At 42.6% G+C, this 8965-nt stretch overlaps 1 pseudogene; it reads right to left on the reverse strand.

Annotated features, from left to right (window-relative positions):
* Positions 1 to 4265: 4265 nt before the first annotated feature.
* LOC145522094 (U6 spliceosomal RNA) lies at positions 4266 to 4359 on the reverse strand (annotated as a pseudogene).
* Between the last annotated feature and the right edge of the window lie 4606 nt (positions 4360 to 8965).

Raw genomic sequence — 8965 nt, forward strand, 5'->3', positions numbered from 1 at the left:
CAGAATTTTTCCATGACATTTTGATGGGAAGTGGGTGTCCAAAGGGTGCGTATATGCAGATATTCAAAGGAACGAGAGAGAAAAACAAAGATGAATGAGAAGGAGAAAATCTCTGTTCTCAAAATCTTCAAACTACAGTCCAGTCACTGGATTACATCACATGTATTCATTCCTTATTTGAGTGCCCTGCTGTGGATCAGCCACCAATTCAGACACGTGTATAATCACAGAATAATAACTAATGTGATTATTATTATATTATTATTATTAATTCTCTTTCCGCATGTCTCTTCTCAATATTGATTTTTCCGAGGGGTGGGCATCAGCCACTGAAGCATATTGCACCCCTCCAGGCTGTAGCTCCATCTGCTGGAATACAGGGCAATTAACCAGTGCCCCACTGATGTTTAATACAGATGATCCTTCACATATATCCCTGGTGGCTCAGATGGTAAAAAATCTGCCTGCAGTGCAGGAGACCTGAGTTCCCTCCCTGGGTTGGGAAGTTCCCCCCCTGGAGAAGGGAATGGCAACCCATTCCAGTATTCTTGCCTGGGAAATCCCATGGACAGAGGAGTCTGGCAGGCTACAGTCCATGGGGTCGCAAAGAGTTGGACACAACTGAGCAACTAACACATATATGAAATCAAAATCATATGAAATCAAATCTATATGACCGTGTCAGTTGTGCTGATGGAAGTTATTTGTTTGTTCTCTGTAGGTGAGTGTATGACAGAATTATCTGTGTAACCCCATCGGAGAGCATTAGACTAATCTATTGATACCCAGTTGAGAAGGCTTTAGTGTAAATAGGTTAACTTCCCTAATATAGCCTGCACTTGCTGGGGATGAACAATTGACCTTCCTTGAAAATGCCTCCCTTTAAGCTCAGTCTCTTGAGAAAAGCCCCAGGGTGGCTATTAAGGCCTCTGGGGGTTGACTCTAGGTAAGGAGCTAGGCATGGAGCCCAGGTGACCACGGAAGCTTATTAATGGTCTCTCTGGGTTTAGCAATCCCTCTGGGCAGTCTGAAGTTGTTTTGCCAATCTCTGATTTACCCCCTCAGCCGTCTCCCCTTTCCCCATTAATTTACCCCACACTACCCGTTTCTCCCTAAATTCCCTTTTCCGTTTCACTCATCAAAGCTCACTCTCTCAAGTCTCTTCCTCTGAGTCTCTGTACCTCTCGATTTCACTCTCTAGGCTTCCCAGGTAGCTCAGTGGTAAAGAATCTGCCTGCCTATGCAGGAGATGCAGGAGACTTGGCTTCGATCCCTGGGTCGGGAAGATCCCCTGGAGTAGGAAATGACAACCCAAACCAGTATTCTTGTCTGGGAAATTCCATGGACAGAGGAGCCTGGCGGGCTACCGTCCACGGGATTGCAAAGAGTCGGACACGACTGATCGTGACTGAGCACAGTCAGCTGACACACGGAGCTCTGATCTTCTCTGTGGAGCTTTCTGTGTGGCTCTCTGACTGGGGCAGGACCTCTGTAGGAAGGTGTGTGTCTCTGCAGGAGGGAGTGGAGGTGGGCAGGTGACGTTTAGAGACACCAGTGCTGACAGGTGGGAATGTAACTGATGCTAATTTTTAGACTGAATGGCTTCTATGGAAATGGAGGATTGGGATAGAGGGAGACAAAGAAGGAGGGTAGGGAGGAAGAATGAATATCTGAGGAGGTTGGAATGGCCATGACCCACAGACGGGCCCATGAGCGGACTAGAACGGAGCCAGCCCTCTCCAAGACATCAGCTCCAGGAGAGCAGGGACTTCACCTATGTGCTTTCTGGAGTCTCCTCAGGAGCTTGAGGAGGGCCTGACAGGCCGCAAATGCCCAATATTTGTTGAACGAGTCAATGTTATCGTTGTGAGATTGCTGTTACCTAAAACTGCCCTACAAGTACTTAGAACTTTGTCAATTGTGCAGTGTCTTTTAGTCAACAAATATTTAGGAGTGGCTGGAAATAGTTTGGGGAAGTAGAAATGAGCCCATTGAAGTTGGCCTTGAAGGACAGACTAGGAGTTTTGAAGTGGAAGAAGAGGTTGCAGTAATTCTGGTTGCAGGGAGGAGGCGTTGTAGGAGCCAGACTCTGTGGGACTCTTCACAAATCCTGCATCAGTCATCACAGCTCAGCTCCTTTCTAACTGGGTGAACTGGGGCAAGAGTCTCTTGTCGAATCTCTGAATTCTTCTCCTTGGCTGATTTATAAATGATCGATGTTGGGGCATTCAGACCTGAGGGCTTCTCTTTTTTCTCCTCCATGCCAATGACCCTAAACACCATGTATATGCAGATAATCCCATTTTTTTAAATCTCTCATCCACATTTGGATACCCAACTGTCTAACCGACCTCTTGATTTGGATGAGTGCTCACCTTTTTTTCACAATCAAACTGGAACTCTTGATTTCATGTCCCATTTCTTTTTCTCAAAACCTGCTCTACTCTGATCATCCCAGCTCAGTTCCTGGCCCTGCCATTCACCCAGAGGCTCAAGCTAGAAACCTCTTTTTAAAGATATTTTTTATATGGACTATTATTAAACTCTTTATTGTTATAATACGGCTTCATTTTATGTTTTGGTTTTATGGCCATGAGATATGTGGGATCTTAGGTCTCCAAGCAGAGATCGAACCCCCGGCCCCACCCCTGCATTGGAAGGCAAAGTCCTAACCACCAGACCATGAAGGAAGTCCCTAGAAACCTCTTTAAATCCTCCCTTTTCCTCACTTTCCTCCACATCCATTAGCAAGTCACAAAGGCTCTGTCTCAAAAACAGCCCCTTCATCCCTTCACTGGTGTGCATTCTACCAGCTCCTCAAGCCCAACCCCCATCATCTCCTGCCCTGACTCCTACAGTAGCTGCCCAACTGGTCTCCCAGGTTTACCTCTTTCACCCTCATCAGCCTTACAACACACTAAGCTAGAGTGATATTTGAAATTTTAATTCAGATTTGTCTTTGCACTGTTCTCATTTTTTCCAGTCTTCCCATTGCATGGAATAAGCTCCAAATTCCTCGCCATCGAGCAGAGCATTTTCCATCTGCGGCCTCTTTCCACCTCACTCCCCTCAACTCCCCCACTCCCTCTCCAGGTCCTGCTTGTTCTGAGGCCTCTGCACTCTCTCTTCCATCCTTTCTTGGTTGAATCCTTTCTCACCCTTAACCTCTCAGCTTAAATGTCACCTAGTTAGCAATGCCTTTTTTTTTTCCTTAAAGGAAGTTTTTCTTTTTTTAACTCATTAGGTCATTTTTAACTTTATTTTATATTGGAGTATCATTAATTAACAATGTTCTGCTACTTTCAGGTGTGCGTACATGCTAAGTCGCTTCAGTCGTGTCTGACTCTTTTCAACCCTTGGACTGTAGCCCGCCAGGCTCCTCTGTCCATGGGATTCTCCAGGAAAGAATACTGGAGTGGGTAGCCATTTCCTCCTCCAGGAGATCTTCCTAACCCAGGGATCAAACCCACCCTTGGACTGTTGCCCGCCAGGCTCCTCTGTCCATGGGATTCTCCAGGAAAGAATACTGGAGTGGGTAGCCATTTCCTCCTCCAGGAGATCTTCCTAACCCAGGGATCAAACCCACATCTCCTGCATCTTCTGCATTACAGGCAGATTCTTTACCCACTGAGACACCTGGGAAGCCCTAGTTTCAAGTGTACAGCAAACTGATTCAGTTATACATATACATGTATCTATTCTTTTCCAAATTTCTTTCATATTTAGGTTATTACATAATATTGAGCAGAGTTTTCTGTGCTATGCAGCAGGTCCTTGTTGGTTATCCATTTTAAATATATGCCTTTTAAAATCAACCCAAAGTAGTCTAACCCACCTATTACTTTCTCACACAAGACTCTACTGTTCACTTCTCAGGACTCTTCGCAGTCTATAATTATTTTATTTGCTGACTTGGTTATCTCCAATTAGGATGTAAGTTACATAAGATCAAGGACCCTGTCTTACACAGTGGAGGATCTCAACCTCTTAGAAAAGTATCTGGTACAGACTTGGCACTCAGTAAACATTTCCTGAATAGATGAATGAGCTTCTGGGGGCCTCATTTTCTTTTCTTTTTAAGTTTGTTTATTTTTAATTTAAGGATAATTGCTTTATAGTATTGTGTTTGTTTCCGCCAAACATTAACATGAATCAGCCATAGGTATATGTATGTTCCCTCCCTCTTGAAACTCCTTCCCAGCTCCCTCCCCACCCCACCCCTCTAGGTGGTTACAGAGCCCTTGTTTGATTTCCCTGAGTCATACAAAAATATGGAATGCTTCATGAATTTGCATAGGGGCCATGCTAGTTTTCTCTGTATCGTTCCAGTTTTAGTATATGTGCTGCTGAAATGAGCATCCTCATTTTCTTATTCTGTGACCTAAAGGTAAAACATATGGCCCTGTTTCATAGAGTTGTTATGAGGATTAAATATGAAAAAATTCTAAGAGATCAATAAATGTTAGCCACTATTATTATTACTAATACTACTTCTAGTAATAGTCATACTAGTAATACCACTATTCTTTCAACAGCCCTTATGAGGTAGTTAAAATTATCTAGAATTTACAAATAAGGAAATGAAGATTAGACATTCGAATGGCCTATGTTAAGATCACTTAGTATGCCTTAGAGCTTGAATTTTAAGAGTGAAGAGTTGGAAATGACTAAAGAGCTCATTTCTCAGTGATTAGAAGGAAGGTGTTTTCAATGGCGTTACCAAGCTTTGGACAGAGGGACTCTAAAGGGAAGAGATATGTCATGCTGAGCAGGTATCTGAATATCCAAGGTTTGATGCCTAATAAACTATCGGGGATAGAAGCCTCACTCATGTGAGAGGTCAGCAGTTTTAGATTTGTGTATCCAAGAATATAACCTCTCCATTGTGATCATAATACCATTATCTAGAAAGCTGTTCATTTAGTATTGGCAGAAACACACATACACGTACTCCTTGAGGTGCCAGCTCCCCAGATGGGCCCCTCGCTCTTACCTACCCTGCCCCCTACTGGAATTCCCTTCTGTGTTTTCTAATCCTAGATCCTTCCTCACAGCATCCTGTATCCCTTTTGGAGGCTCACTTTGTGGGCCTCAAGCATTAACTTCAGGACCCAGAAGCAGGCCTTTGAGGTCTGATGTTGTATCATGCTTGGGTGATGTGAATTTTTTGGAATAAAAAAACAAAGTAGGATACCAAAAACTCTTCTCTTCTTATATTGATGTCTTTAAAAATAGCTAAAATTTGTCTAGCACTTATCATATGCCAGGGACTATTCTAAGTACTTTAGATGACTATATAAAATGTTTGTTTTAGGAAATAAGGAAAAGAAGAGTGATGAATAGAAGAGACAGAACAAAGACTCTAAGGCTGATGGATAAAGAAGATGGATAAGGCATTGTTTTATGGCTCAGCTAATAAGGAATCTGCCTGCAATGTGGGAGACCTGGATTCAATCCTTGGTTTGGGAAGATCCCCTGGAGAAGAGAACTGCCTACCCGCTCCACTATTCTGGTCTAGAGAATTCCATAAATACACACATACAGGTCAAGAAACATGTATAACCAGCATCCCAAAGACCCATCCTGTGCTCCCTCCCTTCCCTGAGACAGAGACTATCAGGCCCAAGTTTCTCATAACCTCCATAAGCTGCCTCTCTGGCAGCTTCAAACACAAAAGCCATTGAATGTTAGGGACCTTGGGCATTGTCTAATCAACATGCTTCCTCCTCGTTTTGAGTTCAGAGGGGAAATGACTTGTTCAAGATCACACAGAAAGTTACAGAATCCGAATCTCTGCTTTCTACTGGTCCATGGGGTCACAAAGAGTTGGACACAACTAAGCGACTTTCACTTTCACACATTTTAGAATGAAGCACTTCAAGGAAGAGATGGTCAACAGTCTCAAGTCTCTCTTAAATTGGAGGAAGAAAATTAGGTTCATATTTAATTTCAGAAAAGTGTTTATGTAGAGAACTTAGAACTCAGATGACTAGAAAAATGAGGGAGGAAGTATAAACAGAAGGTATAGAGAGTCTTCTGCACATTTGACAGCAAATAGAAGTAGGCAAGAGGCATGGTTGCTAGAGAAGACAGCAAGGTAAAGGGAAATATTTGCTCAATTTGAGAGACCTATAAATTTTGAAAGGTAGAATGCAAGAAGCAAAAGAAGTGGGAGAAGAGTGAAGATATGGAAAGGGAGGGAAATAATGATGGGTGCAAACACCCTTCAAAGTTGATCTGAGACCAAACTAAGCTGAGGTTCTTAAGCTGGGATGCACCATGGAGTCACTTGGGAGCCTTAAAAACAATTAGTGCCTGGATCCCACCTCCAGAGCTTCTGATTTAACTGGTCTGGGAGTGCCTGGGCATCAAAACATGTAATATTTCCTAATTGATTCTAACATGCAGCCAAGTTTGGGAAATGCTGATCCAGGACTCAAGAGACTCTCTCTTCTTTGAATCTGAAAATAAGAACTAAGAAAATGATATAAGGATAGATCATTCGAGTTGAAGACAAACTTAACTGATGAAACTCACACATGTTGGCTTGGATCATCTTAGTAAAAATAAGAAATTAAACAGGTGATTTGATTATCAGTGGAGTGGGAAGAAGGAAGTTTGAAGACAGAGGCTCCTTGAATAGCTACCATGAGGGGCACATGGAAGAGACTCCTGCAGCAGAGGAGTGACAGACAACGTGGAATAATGATGTTGTTGTGCCTGGGTATTGGTTAAGCCAGGATTTCACACAGATTCATCCTCTTATAGCTGGGCTTCATAGACTGATGGAGATGTAGAGAAAGCTGATGGAGGGTGATCCATGGGCTCAGGACGGTCAAAGGAAGAAGTCAATTGACCATAGAATCCAGTGTTGGGCTACGGTTGGTTAGGAAACAAGCTGAGTAGATTTGGACAGTGGGAGAGAAGACCTGTAAGGTTGTGGTTAGAGAAAGGAACATTAGCAACTGAAATTCCAATTGGAAAACAATCCTTCAGGATCTATACCTCTTAGTGCACATTAAAAATATTAAAAATGCAAGTATCATGTTTCCTCTACAATTCAAGGAGGCTTGGTGAAAGAAACAATAGACACAAATTCTCAGATCAATCATTAGACAGAGCTCTGCCAACAACCAGTCCCTCTGTCCATCTTCGGGGCTCAGTATATACTAGGAAGAGGCTTACTGTGAAAACTTCTCAGGATTTGTATACCTGAATCACTACATCAGCTTGTCAGGTTGCTTAGCTACACATATCACACACCAATAAAAATATCTTTCTTTACCATGAGTTTCTTTCTGTGACTCCACCCCTCCCAACATTTTTTTGATGTCTTCTCGCTCCTCCATACTCCCATCCCCCAAATGGCTGTCGTAATCTTGATTTTAGAATCAGGCATCTTGAGGGGAAAAACCTCAAGGTCCCCATTTGTTTTCTAGCATTAAACTCGCAAAAAAAATTTACTGGCAATTCGTTTACAGAGGTGGAGACTTATTAAAACCAAAAAACAAGTGGCTCATGGGAAACCTTTTGTGCACTTAAGCATAACTCTTCATTTGTGTCAGCCAAAAGTTGTACTGACTTATATTGTCCTGCATTTTTTAACCAAATTCAAGTATCGCATAATCATTACCAGTTTCACAATTTTCTTCTTCTTTTTTTCTGTTACTGAAAAATTGAGTTTAAGGTAAAACTTCAACCTGTAAAGTGAGCAGGGCCAACTAGTCCTCTCTCAGCTCACCTGCTGGTTTCATTTGAAATGAAACTCACTTTTGCTCTTAATTCTTTCTCCTTCTCTCCTCTCCCCTACTCTCACCTATTACCTGGAAATGTCATTCAGGTCAGAGTTCTCAGATGCAATGTAGGATGGTTCTTATCTTCCAGACCAGGTGGCAAGGAATTTGAAACTGCACAGTACTGTGGCTGCAATGTTTAGACACAGGTGTGTAAGAGAGAAGCATCTTATAACAGAATCTTACGTTTAAGGCAGACTTCACAGAAATTTTGAGTTGCTTAGTTACAAGTGAGCTTGGTTATGAAAGTAGAATGTTTGTGTATGTGTGTGTATGTGAGTGTGTGCTTAGTCATTCAGTCACCTGACTCTTTGTGACCCCAAGGACTGTAGCCCACCAGGCTCCTCTGACCGTGGGGTTCTCCAGGCAAGAATACTGGAATGGGTTGCCATCTCCTTCTCCAGGATATTTTTCTGACCCAGGGATCAAACCCAAGTTTCCTGCATTGTGGGGGGATTCTTTACCATCTGCCCATGTATGTGTGTATATATATATACATATATCCCCATACTACTGGTCTGCAAATGAAATCTACTGAAATCAAAGAAAACTTTATTTAAAAGTTATGCTATTACTAGCAATAATAATCATAATGCTTTATACTGTTCACTGTGCTTTCACATACATTTAGTATGAGTTCTTCAGAACTGTGTGGGAGGGACTTCCCTGGTGGTCCAGTGGCTAAGGCTCCACGCTCCCAACACAGGGGGCCTGGGTTCAATCCCTGGTCAGGGAACTAGATCCCACAATCTCCAACTAAAAAAATATCTTGCATAACACAACTAAAGATCCCTCATGCCTCCAGGAAGATCAAAGATCCCAAGTGCCACAACTAAGACCCAGTGCAAATAAATAAATATAAAAAAGAACTGTGCAGGAGGTGGTTGAACATTCATTCACTCATTCATTCAAGCCAACTGTCCTGTCTTGTGAGAGGGGCAAAAGTCCAAACAGCCACTTTGAGCTGAATGGACAGAGAGCTTGAGGTACTTACAGAGGCCGATTGCATCCTAAGACTCAGAGGTCAAGAAGTGATGCACAAGGCACTCAGAAGGCTCTCATAATTTATGCAAATGATTCACACTGGAGTGAACAGCATGAGATTTACTGAAATCTGACAGCTGGGCAGGAAGAATGCTATTTTAGAGCCAAGTCACCAAGTGGACATCACT

This window comes from Giraffa tippelskirchi, chromosome 9 (assembly GCF_054371585.1).
Source record: "Giraffa tippelskirchi isolate mGirTip1 chromosome 9, T2T-mGirTip1v1.2.pri, whole genome shotgun sequence".
NCBI classification, from domain to species: Eukaryota; Metazoa; Chordata; class Mammalia; order Artiodactyla; family Giraffidae; genus Giraffa; species Giraffa tippelskirchi.